Source organism: Protopterus annectens, chromosome 11.part0 (assembly GCF_019279795.1).
Source record: "Protopterus annectens isolate FY-2018-M chromosome 11.part0, PAN1.0, whole genome shotgun sequence".
NCBI lineage: Eukaryota > Metazoa > Chordata > Ceratodontiformes > Protopteridae > Protopterus > Protopterus annectens.
Window position 1 is genome coordinate 1330329143 of NC_056745.1, and position 20000 is coordinate 1330349142.

The window sequence follows — 20000 nt, forward strand, 5'->3', positions numbered from 1 at the left end:
AAAGTGACTATACAACATTTAAAAGACACATTACGGCAAATTATTACAGACCCAATTACTCTGACTTTTACTTCTTTAACTTCTGAAGTAATCTAGGTGTATTTTTTAGCTCTTATTTTTAACTTTTAAAATGACAGTTTAAGTTAAGCAGCAACCTTATTTTGTATTTGTAGAGCATGGCAAATTTGTAGAGTAGTTTCATTACATTTTCAGTTCAATACAAAATGTATTAAATTTTAGTCATAACAGACAGGGAATGTACGATGAAACAGAAACAGGAGTAGGAGGGAAAACATGCTCCAGTCAAGCAGTCACAAAAAAAGCTTTATTCATATTCAAATAGGACAACAAATATTTACAAAGGCTGTGAGATAGTGAATTGAATGCATTCATCTTTTAAACATTATACATCGAAGATTATCTTTTTTTTTACATTTCTGCATTTGCTTTAATCATCATCGACAACAACTCTGTTTTTCCCTTTATCCATATTGGGTTGGAGTTGTGCCAACATCAGGATCAGTGGATGGGCTAATGGATGATGAAGATAGTGGATTTGCTAAAAGAAGAGACAGATGACACAGGTCAGGTAAATATGCTTATATCACATGCTGGATATCATTACTGACATATGCCACATACATATCACTGCAATGTTACAGATAAGTACTTATCAGGTGGTCTTGCCTAGGTATGTCCCACAAAACCTATATAACAGGGAGTTGACGATACTATTTTGTGTTTTATTCTTGCATTACATTTGTTTTGTTTTAAGTTTTCTGTTCTGTTGGAGTTTTAAGATGTCTTAACCAAGGTAAGTTAGAAAACTTAGCAAAGAATTATTTTGCAAACAGTGAATAAACATCAGCTAATTAGTAGGAGGAGCTAAGAAACAGCATTCCTATGTTTGCCTATGGTGGCTTTTGAGTTGCTCGCCCCAACTATAATTCTGTTTGGCACCCTCCTCCCAGTCCCATCTCATCAGCTCATTCTACTGATTATGGAGAGATCATTTAGGAAGGCCCACCCCCTTAGTTTCTTAACTTTGAATTATCTTCCTTTTCCTCCCTTCAAACTTAACTTAAAAATTGCACTTTATTCACCGGCTTTTACTGTATTTGTGTTTCTTCCTATTTTATTATTTTATTTTGCTTTTGCTGCTTGTTCTTAAAACTTTTCGATTGCGTTTATTCTGCTGCAATTATTACTGCTTGTTAATAGCCTGATTAAATTGTAATTGTTATTCTAAGCCTCTTAGTTCTGGTTTAAGCATTTGGGCTTCAGGCCAGTTCTTTTAAATTAAGAAGGTTTGTAGTCTACACTTTTGTGGCAGGAGAGGTAGCTTACGCCCTTCTAGGTTGGGAATTGCTGGTTGAAGGCTTAGTGTGTCTGTTATTCTAAAAGTATTTTAGTTCTGGTGTAAGAACTTGAGCCTCCGGACAGTTATTTTACATTAAGAAGGTTTGTGGTCTACACTTTTGTGGGAGGAGATGGCAGCATCTGCCCTTCTGAGCTGGGAGTTGCTGATTGAAGGCTTAGTGTGTCTGCTTATTTGAAATTTTTTTCTGAAATTGTTGCACTTTGGTTGCTGTAGCATAGACTAGATTCAGACCTACTGAATATAGTTCTGTTTGTATAACTTGAGCACTAAACCAGACCATCTTTTGTTGGAGAGGGTTCCCCTGCACCCTAGTGGCAGAGTGTGCAGTTAAAACTCATCTGATTGAAAGTTGCTGGAACAGGGCTCAGTTTTGGACTTTTTTATTGTTTAGTTTGTTTAAATCAGTTTGCTGTTGTTTGCCACAAAAGCACCACATTTGTGCAGGTCTGTGCTGCCAAGCTCCACAGAGTTTGGTGACCACCTATTGCTCTGCTGTATTTATCTGTAGTATATTGCTGTAGTATAGACTAGATTCAGACCTGCTTAATCTAGTTCCATTTGTATAACTTGAGCACTAAACCAGGCCATCTTTTGTTGGAGAGGGTTCCCCTGCACCCTAGTGCCAGGACTGTGCAGTTAAAACTCACCTGACTGAAGGCTGCTGGAATAGGGCTCAGTTATGAGCTTTTTATTGGTTAATTTGTTTAAATAAGTTTGCTCTCATCTGCGACATAAGGACCGTGTTTGCTCAGGTTTGTGCTTGGTTTAGCAAAGCTCCACAGTGTTTGGCGACCAGCTACTGCTCTGTTGTATTTATCTGATCAATCCAAGGCATCTGCTGATCTCTGCAAAACTTAAGTACACCTTTTCACTGTATATTGCACTTTTGAACTGCATTTTTACCATATCACTGCTTATTTGAACTTTTTTTCTGAAATTGTTGCACTTTGCTGTGGCATACACTAGATTCAGACCTGCTGAATCTAGTTCTGTCTGTCCAAGTTGAGCACTAAACCAGGCCATCTGCACCATCGGCAGTTATAGACACAAATGGTTCTGCTGCACATTTTCCCTTAGTACTCTGCAGGTGCTCCATTGGTGAGTTCTTGTTATCATCCCTCACTGACAGGTGATACATGCAGTGAAGCTCCTGGGGTACCAACACAGATCCTACCCACTAATCCTTACTATTTTTTGTCCACTTCTATTATCTACTTTACCTGGTCCTTCCTGTCCTCTTCCTGTTCTCTGACCACATCAACTTACCTAGCATTACGGATGGACAATTTCTCACAGTTTCTCCAGCCAGTCTGGTCAACATGGGCATCCTGAGGCAAGATAGCAATTGCCTGATGTACACTGACAACTCACTTCTTCTAGTCCACACAAAGACATTATATGAGAGATTCATCTATATCAAGAACCTGGAATCCAGGCTCTCTTGCTCAACAGTCAGTTCATCTGATAATAAGCAGGTTGTCAGGTTGCACACCTCACCTCCTGCACCTACCAAACCAACAACACATAAACTTATATATGTGGAGGTCCTTACCAGAAGTTTATCTAAATATCAGAGACCTCCCAAACACAAACACAAACACAAGCACAGTTCATATAATACATGCTCTGCAGAACATTATACACATAATATATCACACAACAGCATCTTACCAGTCAAGCCCCTAAGGCATAATGCAAAAATAAACATCTTAGTCACAGGCGACTCAGTTGTGAGACACAAAGACATCCCTCTCACCAGGCTGCATAAAGAAAAAGTCATGGTCAGCTGTCCCTTAGGTGCCAGAATCCACCACATCACACATGCACTGAAGTCTCTCAGCAACAGGCACTGTTATGACTCCATCACAGTCCATGTTGGTGTGAACAACTTAAGACATACCTCACTGGACTATATGAAGACAGACATGACTTGACTCTCTGATTATGTGTCTCAGGCTGGTATGTCCCTCGCCTTAAGCAGCATTTTGCCTTCACCTAGGATGATACCTGAATACAAACAAAAAATTATTGACTTCAACAACCGGCTTAGTTTTTGGTGTCATTCAAAGGGGATCCGGTATCTGTCAGCCTGGGGTGACATGGTTGAGAGACCTCAATGCTTTGCCACAGAGTCTTCATCTGTCACCCCTGGGATTTTGGTTACTGGCTTGCCACCCCCATAGTACCTTTTTTTAGGCAACATCACAAGAACAAAATTCCATATGTAAAAATACCCTCTAAACATAACCTCAGGGTTATGCTGCTAAATGTTAGCAGTCTAAACCAGAAACTGCACTCACTGGAAACAGTCCTCACCTTGGAAGATGCTGACATTTGTGCAGTCACTGAGACCAGGTCTAAGGCTGCAGAAAGCACCTCAGTTATACCAGGTTACATTTCCTTCCACATGTTCAGACCACAATCTGAAAGCAACTAAAGGAGGTGGTGTATCAATTTTCATTAAAGATAAATGCACGTCTAGATTGGTTGAACAGCACAATTCCCTTGAATTAGTTAAGGTGCAATTGAACGTAAGTCCCCTCTTCAGGTCATTGCCAGCTATAGGACTCCTTCCATGAATCAGGACATTCACTCAGCCTAGTTGGATCTACTTGAGTCAATCAAGATATAACCAAACACCCTAGCTGTGGGTGACTTTAATTACCCATCCATTGACTGGGTAATGTATACATGTTCTAACTCACTTGCCCAAAGGTTCCTGGACTCTGTTAACTCCAATGCCCTGGATCAGCTGAATGATACACCCACAAGGGGCACAAACATCCTGGATCATGGTGCTCACCAACATGGAGGACCACTACACCACCCTCAGTGTGTGGCCATCCCTGGTGAGATCTGACCACAAAATCTCTCCTTTAGCAACAAGTAGACTAAAAAACTTCTGCAAAGTCAATCACAACCTCTTACATGACAGCATAAATAGCTTCATAGCCCCTCCCCCCACTGATGGAACAGACACCTACACTGAGTTATGCACCAGTGCTCTACACAAACACCTGCACAACTGCATCGACCATGCCATACCTGATAGAGCCAAAGCAAGATCTTCAAGGAAAAACAAACCTGCCTGGTATACAACTGCCATTAATAGGCTATACAATAGGAGAAAGAAATTGTTGTCTAAGTGTAGGAAGAAACGGTCTCAAAACTGGAAATACTACCTCCTCAACCTAAACAAGCAAATAAGACTCCTAGTAACATCCTCCAAACCTAACTATGAATCCATATTAGCTTCCCTAACTAAGAATAACTGCAAGACGTTCTTTAGTTGCATCTGTAACCTCAAAGGTAAGTCCCAGATTTGCACTGAACTTGTAGTTAATAGTACTACATATACATAACCTGTGGATATAGCAAACCTGCTGGCTGACAGGTTCAGTGAAAACTTCACTCTCCTGTCCCCACCACATATACCCAAAGTGTCCCTAATACCTGTCTCCCACCTAATATCTCAAAGGAGCAGATCTTAAATGGTCTATCCAAGGCCAAAAATACAGCCTCTATGGGACCAGACAACATCCCGGGCTGTGTTCTACATGGTTTATACAGGAATTAGCATCACCATTGGGCTTGAGTTTCAATCACACCCTAAGTGTTGGATTCATCCTAGTAAAATGGAAAACAGCTACTGTCATCCCTTTGCACAAAGGGGGTGCATCCACAGACCCCACTAACTACAGATGCATTAGCCTGACCAGCCTTATCTGCAAAGCCATGGAATGAATCATCATGGACCTTATTAACAAAGACAAATGAAATCTCCAAACACTCAACCACACCGAGTTTGGATTTGTCAAGGGGAGATCATGCCTGTTAAACTTGGTGGACTTCTTCAAGGCAGTCACCAAAGCCCTAGATGAGGGCAAATCTGTGCATACGGCCTACCTAGACTTAGTCAAGGCCTTTGACACAATCTCTCACTCAGGCATCATTGATAAACTCACCTAGCTGGGTATCAACCCATATATGGTCAGGTGCGTTGCAAACTGGCTCACTGATAGAACTCATACAGTCAAACTATGGGAATCTACCTCCTCCAGCAGACCCACAACCAGTGGTGTTCCACAGGGATCAGTTCTGGGACCCCTACTGTTTGGAATCTACTTTTAAAAAGTACAGGCTAAACCTAAAGGACTGTGGCTGACAAAGTCTGCTGATGATTGCAAACTGAGAGTGATTACTGAAACCCTAGTGATGTCAACATCCTTCAAGAAGGTCTTAAACAGACTAATGACTGGTGCCAAACTGATGGCCTTAAACGTAATGCAAAAAAATGCATTATCTTCCCCTTCAGCAAAGGTGATGTTCCTGCAGACTACCACATGAGACAATAAGAGCAGCAACAACTTTCCAAAAAAATCCACGAACCTGACCAACGAAGTTTTAATAATAGAACTTAGAAAATACACACAATAAAATAAGCGCTTTCGTTTGGCGCCTGCCAAACTTTTTCAAACAGTTAGTACATCACTTCCTGTAGTTTGAATAGTAGTTAATCGTGATGTAAGTGAAAAAATGACTTCCCTTTAATCTATGTTTAAAGTGCTAACATGAAAAAACAAATACATACGTAAATTGATCATAAGTTGCATTCCAACAGCACATATTTTTTATTTAGCATTTTCGATTAGCTTGTTTGTTGTATCTAATAATAATGCATAATCCCATGGACTCTAACCCTACACTTTTGAATCAAAGAAGAAAAAGAAACGGAAAAATATATATGTATATTATAACACAAAACATTTGATCAACTTTTTGCAGTTAATAAAAACGTTAACATTCTATTTCATCAGTTATTATAGTTAAATCAACACAAGTATCTACATCAGTTGTTGGAAATTCATAATAATAATATTTCTACCCTAAGCACAACAATGCAAAAATACATTTTTAATTTTTAACCCATAATTAGCAATTAAATATCATTATATAAAAATACTCTGCTAAAATTAATATGTATATAAAATATTCGTTATAATAGCAGTGTTGTGTTTGTAACCAGACCAAAAGTCTTCTATTAATCCGGCCATTGAAAAAGTATATAATTACCCTCGTAGTGTATTTTAAAAAAACATAATAAATGATGAATTGTGAAAGTAATATAAAAAAATTATATAAAAATTTATCAAAGTGATGCACATATGTTTTGATAAATAATCGATTGATTATAATTATAAGTGTAATTAAGTGTTTTAAAAATGTTGAAACAATTTCATTTAAGAATTCATGTCTCATAGTAGTTCGTTTTTATGTTATATAAAATTAACATAAGACCTTACGCTGAATAAATATTAAAATGACTTAAAATGCATATATATAAAAATGTGTATATATATATAATAAACTATATAAAAAAATTATTTATATATATAATTTACTGTAAAAATAATATTGTTAAATTTTCAGTATTTTAATCTGATATTAACAGCAATATTGACTCTATTACTACTATCCCATAAGAGATTTTATCTTGAGTATACTTGCGATTGATACTAAATTATTCAAACCTGGCCAGTTGTGTGCATTCAGTTTAAGTTGCCATTCTAATTCTAATTTTACAAGTTTTAATTGCCATGCTCCACCTCTACTGTCCACTTTTTGAACATCAAGAACGACAAATTTAAACTTATGAGAAGTTTCTATACTAATATGTTTTGCTAGGGCATTTAAATCATTATGATCACGTATAGCCCTGATATGCTCTCCTATTCGTTCTTTAAAGTTCCTTTCCGTTTTACCAACATAAACTGTGGTACAGTTACAACATAGAGCACAATAAACCACCTTTTCACTATCACAACAAGCCTTTTCTTTCAAGTGAACCTTAATACCGTTAATCAAAGCTTCATTAGTTTCAAACACAAAAGAACAGTATTTACACCTGCCACATCTATATGTTCTAACAAAACCTCTATTTGGTTTTTGTTCTAAACAATTTTTCAAATTCATTCCTTTTTTGTATACTGTTAGTGGAATTGTATCAAAATAACCATGTAATGATCTATCTGCTTGGATAAGCAACCATTTTTTTCTTTATAATACTATGTATTGCCTCACTATCCGAATTAAAAGTTGTAATAAAACTTTTAGCAAAACTTTTAGTATCTTTGACAGTAATTGTTTTATCAATATTGTTGGTAATTATAACCTCACTATTTCTGTCTTGTACTAACCTTTTATTTTTCATCAATAATTCATTAGCTACTGTTATGGTTCTCTTTAAAAATAGTGAAATGTAATCTAAATTGTCCCGTTTAGCTATCACTTCATGCATAATGTTACTTATCAATTTATCCAGGTAGCCTCTATTTCTAAACATTTCACTCAAGTTCAAACATTCTTTTATAAAATCTTCTCTGTTGCTAACCATTCTAGAGGCCCTCACAAATTGGCCTTTTAACACTGCTCTTTTTTGTGAAAAAGGATGGCAGCTATTAAAATGTAATAGACTATTGCTATAAGTTTCTTTTCGATGTATTTTAGATGTAAATACTTTCTTTGTATTGTCTTTTTCTAATAACACATCCAAATATGCTATAGTATTTGAGTTTATTACTGCTGTAAATTTTAAAAATGTTGTTGTTGAATTTATATACACCAATAATTCATTTAATATTTCAACATTTCCAATCCACAAAATAAATATGTCATCTAAAAAGCATAAATACATCTTACAGTGTTTAAAATATTCTGTTGTAAACACATATTTCTTCTCCCATATGTGCATCACTGTATTAGCATACAGGCCCCCACATGGAGACCCCATACCCCTTCAGTTTGTAAGTAAATATTTTTATTAAAAATTATGAAGTTATTTCTTAAGCAAATATCTAATAATTGATCAAATAAATTTATTTTTCCTTGGCTTAAACCCTTTTCATATAAAAACAGATTAAACCACACCATGCCAACTTCATGTGGTATAACAGAATACAAATCCTTAACATCAATTGTTACCAAAATATCCTTTTCATTATAGTCAATAGACCCTATGATGGACAGAAAGTCCCATGAATCTTTTAACATGTATTTTTCACCTAATATAAAAGTTTTTAAATTGTTGTCGATGAATTTTGCTATTGGGTAAGTTATGGACCCCCGTGCATCTACTATTGGCCTAAATGGAGGTTGTAGTAAATCCTTATGAATTTTAGGAACACCAAACATAATAGGTGTCCTTGGATAGGACACATTCATATAGTTGAATTCATCAATATCTATACTACCTTCAATAAAAAGGTCATAAATAATTCCTCTAATACGTTTATATGCTCCATTCAGCTCATTTATAGAGCTCTGTGAATATGTATTACTAGTTAAAATATTTTCTAATGCCTTGTTATAATCATAGATGTTAAATATAGTCATGCCACCACCCTTATCGGGCTTTATAAATCTAATGTTTCCTGTATTCATAATCATGTTCAATGTGTTCAATTAATTTTGTGTCAAGTTGCATGTTTTGTTCCTCAAACCAAATATGTCCAGGTTACGAAAATCCAACTCACATAGTTTTTCAAAAAGTTCCAATGTAGGATGCAAAGGTGGATTAAAGGAACTTGAGACATATAATGGTTTTGTTACCTCTTTAGTATTTTGAAAAAGTAAACCTAAATTTAACTTTCTCACAAATACTTTTAAATCGATAATAGAATGTACTACATTCATCCTTTTACTGGGAACAAAGGTTTCACCACGTGAAAATAAATCACAAATACAGTCGTCAAAATTAAAATCAGAATAATTGTAAACAGTAAAGTCTCCAGTAGCATTTATATATTTAATAGGCCTCTTTGAAATATTTTCATTTACTAACAACCCCTCCATTGGCCCCTGTATTGTTTGTTTCTTCCTCTGATGGAAGTTCCCCGATATTGGGTTTGATTTTGCGGTCCCCAATTCCTTGTCTTAACATGCGGTTGGAATGACTGCTGTTGTATTAATCTCTTGGATCGTCTTAATGGTGGAAATTGGTCTAGTTCTAAAAAAGGATTGTCTTCTGAAGCAATTTCTTCTCCTACTGTAGACAAATTACCATTGATAACACTTCCATTGTCATAAACCGATGTTTTAGATCCCCACTGTTGTGAAATTGGGGGTGGGGGATATGCCATACCTTGCCCATAAGAATTAAGATCTCGGTCTAGTTTTTTTAACTTTCTGTCTTTTATTAATTTCATTTTCTCATCAATAGATTTAAAGATACGCTGGTAATCATAGTCATTGCCAGAAAAGGCAGAATCATTTTACAATAACTTGTTCAATTCTTCTGCCTTTTTTGACAGTAAAATTATAGTCTTTTTATTGTCATTGATAACCAAATTCATATAATCAAACCCAAATTTATCAAATAGTTTGATTAAGTCCATATGTAACGTTGAATTAGCTACAAGTCCTGTAGGAAATCTCCACACACGCAAGCCCTTTGGAACAATCTTCCTTTTTAAACACTCTTGAAAGTAATTATTATCCATCTGCAGTTTCTTTACTTTTAAAATAATGTAATCCATTTCAGCTAGTTTATCATTAAATGTTTTTAGCGTACCTGTGACAGTACTTGTTATCAGTGTAAAACCATAGTTGTTACTTAACCATGAGGATATTTCATTGTTCCTTGTAGTATTAGGCTCTCTTGAAGTCGATGGTAGTTCTCCTTCTATAGCTTCCAACTGACTCCCTGAAGAAAAACGTCTTCTGTCCAATTCAACTGAAACAATTCCATTTATATCCACAAATGGGTTAGCATGAAGAGAAAGGTTAGAGTCCTGTGATAAACCACGCTGTTCCAAACGGTCAATTCTCCCTGTTAGTCTCTCAATTAGTTCCGTTAAATTAACAAGAATACTATCCTGTGCTGATGCAATCTCCGTCTCAGCCATGTCCGCGTCTCAAAAAAACAACCAAGACAATAAGAGCAGCAACAACTTCCCAAAAAAATCCAAATAATCCAAATAATAATAATCTAATAATAATGGTAGAAATATTATTATTATGAATTTCCAACAACTGATGTAGATACTTGTGTTGATTTAACTATAATAACTGATGAAATAGAATGTTAACGTTTTTATTAACTGCAAAAAGTTGATCAAATGTTTTGTGTTATAATATACATATATATTTTTCCGTTTCTTTTTCTTCTTTGATTCAAAAGTGTAGGGTTAGAGTCCATGGGATTATGCATTATTATTAGATACAACAAACACGTTAATCGAAAATGCTAAATAAAAAATATGTGCTGTTGGAATGCAACTTATGATCAATTTACGTATGTTTTTGTTTTTTCATGTTAGCACTTTAAACATAGATTAAAGGGAAGTCATTTTTTCACTTGCATCACGATTAACTACTATTTAAACTACAGGAAGTGATGTACTAACTGTTTGAAAAAGTTTGGCAGCCACCAAACGAAAGTGCTTATTTTATTGTGTGTATTTTCTAAGTTCTATTATTAAAACTTCGTTGGTCAAGTTCGTGGTTCGTAGACTACCACATGAATAGCAATACCCTAAGCACACAGTCAGTGGTTAGAAATCTGAGCACACAGGTCGACAGCAACCTTAACTTCAATCACAATGTCTCTATGGTGGTAAGAAGGGCATTTTATATTGTTTACTTCATAAGTAAGGGCATTGCCTCCGGAAAAAAGATGCTATTCCACCCTGTACTCTTCCCTCATTAGGCCAATAATAGAGTCCAATGCTCCCTTTGGTATGTTCCTTTCCAAACACCTGCAGTAATTGGAGAGACCACAAAGGCTCTTTACGAAGAAAATTCAGGGTCTTCAAGATCTGTCTTATGTGGACAGACTGAAGTCACTGTCACTTTATTCTGTGTTGTACACACTACTCCAAGGTGACCTGTGCCTTGCATACAGAGCAATCTCTGACCCATCATTAATGGAAATGATGTACATTCACAAGTCAAATGGAACACGAGTCACTCGTTCAAAGGACCTTAACCTGGTATGTGATATCAACAGAACTTGCTGGAGAGACAGATCTGTATCACATGTTGCCTCACCTTTGGAACAAGCTTCCTATTCATGTTAAACAAAGCTCCTCATTGGCTCTATTTAAGCATAATTTGGAAAACTGGATGAGTAACCGGAAACTCACCCCAGGGGTTCCACCTATGTCCTTCTTGGACAGGGGCACTAGGTGCTGACTTTAGTGTCTGCTAGAACTAGACACCCTTGGAAACGCAGGTTGGACTTGGCTAAGCTTGTAAGGGTCCCGGAGCCATAAGCCCAGTGTGATGCCCACCACTGCTACCAACATGTGATGGCCACCAATATGTGACATCTCCACCCTGGGCTAGTAATCAAGGAGCCTGAATCCTCACCACTGAGACTGGAGAGGGTCATGCAGCTGGAATACAAATGGACACACTCAGTATTTCCAGATGCAGACCTGTGTCATCAAGTACAATTTCCCTTAGAGCACACAGGGAACATACTCAGCCCAGAGTCTGGATGTCTCTATATCTGTCTCCCTCCAGGTCCCCAATAAGACTTCACACTGGTACAGCTGTCCTCCAGCACCATCTCTGTGAACCCAGTGCTTTGTGTCCCTGCCCCAAGTAGCTCACACACACACACTTTAAGATTTAATTTTCACATACACATACACACACACACACACACACACACACACACACACACACACACACACACACACACACACACACACACACACACACACACACCTGGGAAAGGCTGGCAGAGACTTCCTGCTCTATCTACTTTGCCCAGCCTCTAAGGTAGATTCACTGCCACCAGTCAGCTATTACAAGGCTCTTAAAAAGGGTAATCAATTATATGGTGCAATATTAATACTAATACAAATGATAGTAGTTGAACAAGACAACTAGGCCTTCTGGAGTGGCCCACACAGTGTCATCAAATAAATATAAGTACTCTCAAAGGTTAGATACTTTCTACAAGGACCAGCCACAATAAAAGTGCTAAATATATTTAATAATAAATAATAGAAGAACATGAAAATATTGAATATATATTTATAGTAAGCCACAGAGTTCAAATCACAGAAAATATTGAATTTAACATTGGACAGGCTCATACAAAAAAGGAAAGACACTCTCTAAACTAATCTTCACTATATTCCTGACTAATCTAAAAGAATTACTGTTCCCTAGTTAAGTTACTTACTACTGCAAGGCAAGATGCTGTGGGTGAGGGTCTTTCTACTCAGGTTCCCCAAAACAGAATCCTCTATACTCTGAGGTTTCTCTTTGTAATATCTAAAATATAATTCCCAAGAGGGTTGACAGAATGACCTCATCTGGTCACTTGACTCTAAGTTCTCACAGTATTTCCCTTTGAATCTGAGATAGGAATTTAGCATAGATGGCTACAATACACACCTAAATGTTTATGGCAGTGCCTGGAGCTTACCCTCTTTTTACTGAGCTAATGAACAAAGGCTTTTTCCCAGACCTAGTGTCTCCAATCTTATTCAGCACTGTGGGGGTACTGTTTTAATGCTTTAACAGCTCATTTACATTCCCCTTATTTTTCTTAAGGTTAGCTAGCTGGTTAACCATTGCTGTCCTAGTATCCTCTATTAAAACATATACATTTAATCAGTTACAATAATACATGTACATTTCTTTTCATTTCAGCAGGGTGCACTGTTGATACATTTTAATACAGGCAAAACACACAAATACATATTCAGCACAAGCATCTGTACAAATCAATTTGATATGCAAATGACATACAGTTCTAATACATTTGTAACCCAAGTATTTTGTATAAATCAGTTTGATATTCAAAGGACATATTCTTTACAAAACTCTAGCTGGTTAAGCTAGCACTTGCCCATATCATCACATCTAGTATCCTCGTATGATCCAATGATCCTATGTTACATATGCAACATGCATGACACGTGAGGAATACAAATATAACACACACCTGACATGTCCTCATGGGAATCTGGCACCAGAGGTGAGGGCTGAAATGCAACTGTTGAAAGGAAAGAAAGGCATAAATATAGCATTATTAATCATATACTTGCCAACATTTACCATTTAGACTGAGGTAAAACATAAAGTAGGTAACATATACACGTACCGGTTGGTTATGGCTGAGATTCCAATGGCGGCTGCCCTATGCAGGGGTAGAAGGACATGGTATTAATGGAGAACAACAACAGGAGTAACAGCAGTGACATATATGAAGCAGGGATATTAGCATACTAGTTAAACTCTCCAGATATGGTGAGTTTGCATTCATAACGAGATAAAGCAAACACAGTCATGTATGCAGGCACTGGCATAGACACGATGTACAACACAGTAACAGGATATGGTGATACTTGATGTATGGTGCACCTGTTTGCCAGAGGTTCCAGTCTAGAAAAACAGTGACATTAACTTCATACAGCACAGTTATGCTACACTGTATTGGTGGGAACCATAATTTATCTAGGTGCACTTGCATGGCTCATGTCCCCAAAAGATGCATCTATAGGTTATAATATCAGAAAAGTATCAGTATCACAGTATATGCCACTTGCATGATAGGAGATAGAGCCAATAGCATATAATGGTCACAGTAACAGTATATGGAGACACTCACCTGGCATGTCTTGCTGCTGTGCAGAAGTGAATGGAACTTTGCAAATGAATACAGAAAACATTACACATGTTGGTTATACTGTAATGCATGTACTGAATTTATATAACATCATTTCATTATACTTGCATTGGTCATCATCACCCTTTGTGGATCCATGTGCATGATGCAATTCTGCTGCTGCTGCAACACAAAAATAGCAATACATGAATTTGCATGCAACAACAATCTGTACTGAGGCACTCTATATGCAACAAAATTATGCAAAGTAATGCATACATACATGGGAGGCCTGGAACACCTGCTTCTGTCCCACTCTGGGTATGTGGTGCTCCCCACTCGCCACATGCAATGATGCAAGAAACTGTATGATCTCATCTGGGGGTGCCAATAGTGGGCCAACACTGGTGGCATCCTTTGACCTCTCATACCGGCGTACCCCATTGGCTACAGAAAGGATCATGTCAGAGCACTGCCAGTGACAGTGACAGGATCTATGAAGACCTCCCACATTAATATTGGTGAGGTTGGTTCAAACTTCATTCCTCCACACTGTACTTCCTGCCCATCCACGGAGTCTATGTCCATGTTGACAGAGAACATCTATTATAATTTCATTTTCCTGTAGCATAAACTTGTCACCCCCTAGGTCTGTTTAACATCTGGAAGACAGTTATATACAAATGGTTAGTTTAAATTGGGGGCTAATGTATGGAGATGATTATGCTGGCAGCATATGCCAATTCATCCTCCCTGCATACCTGTGCACTGCCAAATTTTAGGAAATAGTCCCTGCTCCATATAGTACTGTGACTTGTAACATAGCATTTGTAATATGAAAACATGTCTGAATACATGAGACTTGGAATGACAAGAGAGGCTTTCTGGGGGAATTTGACCCCATTACAGTATGTATCACAGCAGTGGAGATCCAACCACAGCATCATTGTGCCACACAACCCACACACTCTACATGCAGTTCACATTAACATATTACTCATAACATATGTGTAAAACAAAAGTGTTTGATGGCTGTCACATACCTGTATTGTCAATAGATGTAATGCAGTTAGAGCCTAAACAGACAACCTGTGTAAAAAAAAGCAGTCTTATTAACCTGAACTTTTATACATGATTAACTTCTCTCAGCACAATTAATTGTGATCAGTAAATACTATCCCCATTAGCAGACAGTGTCTGTACATTACCAGTTGAACAACTTACGGAAAATGTTGTAAAGCCTTCATATCTGTAAGCTTAACGCAGACAGTACATAGTAAACAGACATTAACACTGACAAATTAATGTTGTTGTTGTTTGTCTTTTCAGCTTTTCCCAGTTAGGGTTCGCCACAGCGGAACTCCGGTCCGCTAATGATTGGCAGTAGATTTTTTTATGGTGCCGAGTTGCCAGACTGATGCCCAACCTTCAGTGAAGGCACACCCATTCACGCATGTCTTTTGGAGGCCACTCGGCCGTGGGGAGGACATGCAGACTCCACACAGAAGGCACTCCAGCCGAGAATCGAACAGGAGAACCTCTTGCTGTGAGGCAACAATGCTACCACTGTACCACCATGGCTCCAAACACTGACAAATTAATATTGAGGTAATATGTCTAGTACATAGTTAATAAGCATCAGTGAATAAATAGCCATAACATAAGTACAAATTCATACTACATACAGATAATGTCAGAATCCATTGGTTTCCATACATATACCACAGACTGTACCGATTCACCAGCAATATATAAGGAAAATTCATTAGTGCATCCTTATGTACTGCTCAGTGGTGCTGTTTACATTTTTCTGTACAAGTGCATACAGGGAAGCAGTACTTGTTAGTGATAAAGATGTACTCACCTGTATGCATACAGGTCAGTCCTACAACCCTCTAGTAAAGCATATTAATTTTTGTATTGCACACATTTTTCCATAAATACATCAATCTAAGCATACACACATACATTTCTAAGCAGTAATGATAACATAAGTCTATAAAGAGAGGAAATATCCCATCGTAATGCTAGCAGATGTAAAATTACTTTTGCAGCTACCTGTGAGGCAGGTATACCTGAAAATAAGAACAGCTATGTGCAAGCAGCTTTTAAGTCCCATTTGCACCATACATAATTAGTGAGGTTCATTAAAATTCAAGATTTTAGAATCCAGTTTGTACACATCTGTTTAAGTTCTTGAAATTCAGCACATTAACCAGCAGCTCAGCATAATGGGAAGGTGCTCCATGCAAATACCCAATAGGTATTATTAAATGGAGCCCTATGTAGCAGTCGGACATTATCTTCCAATGATCTGATACCATCACATAAGTGCCATGTTTAAATTGTGATTTCAATACATTTACAGATCAGACCATTGCTATCAGTGAACTAAGTGGGACCTCAGTGAGTAATTTATTAAACTGTGATCTATTGATCTTTTCAACATTATCATTATTATGGCTACTTCCAAGAGACTTCAAAGTGTCTGGACAACCAAACGGACTGAGGTGAGGGTCACCCAGATGCTGACCATCTACAGATGGAACTTCATGATGACTGATATCTGGAAGCGGATTATGAGGGAGCATCAACGTCGTACAGGAGTCTACAAGACTGGAGTGCAGGTTTGCCATCTCTATGAGGTCCTGCATTGGAGGGACACTGAGTATCTTCGTCAGAGTGTTGCTGAGGTGTGGAGACAGCTGTTGAATGCCTACAGTAAGTATCACAATCCTAAGTATATCTGTACATTCCTAAGGAAATCAGAAATGTAGCTGTGTCTCATACGTCATTTATATGCCTTTTAAACCCATTAACTAGCTGTTCTGACAATTAGCTCATCTGGATAATCAAGAAAGCAATGTGAATGTTCTCCCTGTAATTATGGGTTTGAGTCCCATGGAATTTATTTGTTTAACACTGTTTACCATGTACACACTATTAAACATTTTACGTTTCCATTTTCCAACATACAAGTACATTTACTTATTTATTTATTCATTCATTGACATTTCATATGCAAAATTACATCATTGCATATCACTGACACCAATAGCGCCAAGGCCACTTTTGACTACGCATTTCTCCATTATCTGTAATACTTCAGAGTATCACAGTCTACTAGCGTATGTGTGAATAGTAACTCATACAGACAACACTTAGTCCATCCTGCTTTACAAAATGCACAATACAATTGTGCCATATAACACATGCACTTAAGTCACTCCACAAGTACAAATATGACTCTGTCATTGTCCATGTTGGCATGAATGACTTGAGACGTACCTCCCTGGACTACATGAAAGAGCTCTCGGATCATGTGGCCCAGGCAGGTATGACCCTAGCCCTGAATAGCATCCTGCCTTCACCCAGAATGATACCACAATATAAGGGCAAAATGATTGACTTCAACAATTGGCTAAGCTTCTGGTGTCATTCAAAGGGGATCCAGTATCTGTCTGCCTGGGACGTCATGATCGACAGACCACGATGCTTTGCCAGAGATGGTCTGCACCTGTCGCCCCTGGGATTCAGGTTACTGGCTAAGGCTCTTGCCACCCTTATAGTGCCTTTTTTTAGGCAAAGTTCGAAGGACAAAACCACCACCGTAAAAGGTACAAGCATGCAAAATCTGAAGGTAATGCTAGTCAATGCTAGAAGTCTAAACCTCAAAATGCACTTTCTCAAGGCACTCCTAAAAATGAACATTGATATCTGTGCAGTAACTGATACCTGGTTCAAGGCTCCAGAGAGCACCCCTGCAATACCAGGCTACAACTCTTACCACACTTTTTGGCCACCAAACCAGGGTCAAAACACTAAAGGTGGAGGAGTGTCCATATTCACCGAGGATATTTACACCACCAGGCTGGTTGCCCAACACAATGCGTCTGAAATTCTCCAGGTGCAACTAACACTAGGTAAGACTGCAATCCAAACTGTAGCTTGCTACAGATCCCCCACCATGCTCCAAAATTCTCACTACACCTTTCTAAATATACTGGAAAATATTAAAATACAACCAAACACCCTAATACTGGGTGACTTCAACTACCCTGCCATTAACTGGGAAAACAACTCATGTATTAATCCGTTGTCCCACCAGGGGCTCCAATATCCTAGACCTGGTCATTACCAACATGGGAAATCAATGCTCCACACCTATGGTCACTCACTTGTTGGTCAGGTCAGACCATAAGCTAATCACCCTTAACATCCACATCCCACCCCCTCCCCAGTAAGGAAACCTCCATAAAAAACGTCTCCAAACCCAACTTCATGCTACTCAAGTCAGAAGTGACCAACTTCATGACACCCATGCAGATGAGAACTGAAAGTTCAAGTGCTGAGTCCTACACTAAGGCACTGTATGAACACATCCACTCATGCATGAATCATGCCATCCCAAATAGAACCAAGATGCTCTCCTCCAAAAAAATGAAGCCAATCTGGTGGTATCCTGCCATAAACAAACTTTACAACAAAAGGAAGAAACTGTTGCAAAAAAGAGGAAAATCCATGGTTGCAAAAAATCTCCCTTACCAGCCTCAGTAAGAAGCTGAGATCCCTCATAAAATCCTCCAAAGCTAATTATGAAAATAAAATTGCCAAAGATTCCAAAGACAACCACAAGGCATTCTAGAACTATGTCAAGAATCTAAATGGCAATGCTCAGATCTGAGCTTAGCTACAACAGAATGGCATTAAATATACTAATCCCAAGGATATTGCCAATATCCTGGCAGATCGATTCTGTGCCAACTTCACCCCCCCCTCCTCACCCCCTAAATGGCCCATCTCAATACCGGAAGACTGCCAAATTCTGGTAATAATGGCAACACAGGTAAAAAACGCACTCTCCAAAGCTAAGAGTACAGCATCCATGGGACCAGATGACATCCCAGGCTGTGTAGTATATGAACTACAAAATGAACTGGCACCTCACCTAAGTGTCATGTTTAATCAAACACACACCTCAGGCTTTGTGCCCACTAAGTGGCGCACAGCTACAGTTATCCCACTCCACAAGGGGGGATCCACCTTGGATCTCGGGAACTACCACCCCATCAGTCTGATGAGCCCGATCTGCAAGGCCATGGAACGTATTATCATGGAACTTATGAACAAAGACATTGGCAACCTTCAAACACTGGACCCCACCCAGTTTGGGTTCGTGAAGGGCTGATCTTGTCTCCTGAACCTGATTGACTTCTTCGAATCAGTCTCCAGAGCCATGGACGAGGGTAAGGTGTTTCATACAGCCTATCTGGACCTCACCAAGGCCTTTGACACCATCCCCCACTCTGGAATTATAGATAAACTTACTAAGCTGGGCATTAATCCCTACTTCACTTGATGGGTTGCCAACTGGCTTACTGACAGAACCCACACTGTAAAAGTAGCTGACTCCAAATCCAGCTCCAGACAAGTGACAAATGGAGTACCTCAGGGTTCAGTCCTGGGATCGCTCTTGTTTGGCATCTACTTCTTTGAAGTACAGGCCAATACTAAGGGACTCTGGCTAACAAAGTTCGCAGATGACTGCAAACTGGGAGCCATTATTGAATCTCCAAATTATGTGGATACTCTACAAAAGGGCCTTACAGAAACAGATGCTTGGTACCAGAGCCATGGGCTCAAGCTCAATGCCAAGAAATGTGTAGTTATCCCCTTTGGGAAAAAACAGGTACCCGTGAATTACCACATAGGTGGCAGTCCACTAAACACCAAAAGTGTGATAAGGGACTTAGGGACACAGGTGGACAGTGGTCTCACCTTCGATAACCACATCACCACAACAGTCAGGAAATCCTTCTACATGGCACACCTCATCACTAAGGGCTTTTCATCCAGAAAAAAAGGAGGTCATTGTCCCACTGTACTCATCCCTCATTAGACCCATTATAGAATACAATGCCCCATTTGGTATGGTACCTCTCAAGACACCTGCAACAACTGGAAAGGCCACAGAAATACCTCACTAAAAGAATC

The 20000-nt window shown here is 38.4% G+C and overlaps 1 long non-coding RNA gene across 1 annotated transcript; it reads right to left on the minus strand.

The window, feature by feature from the left end:
* Window positions 1–354: 354 nt before the first annotated feature.
* On the minus strand, window positions 355–14153 carry LOC122814872. The gene is made up of 4 exons (XR_006366920.1): window positions 14010–14153; window positions 13503–13538; window positions 13344–13394; window positions 355–559 (listed from the first exon to the last, which is right to left on the minus strand). It is a non-coding gene; the product is annotated as an uncharacterized LOC122814872 (long non-coding RNA).
* Between the last annotated feature and the right edge of the window lie 5847 nt (window positions 14154–20000).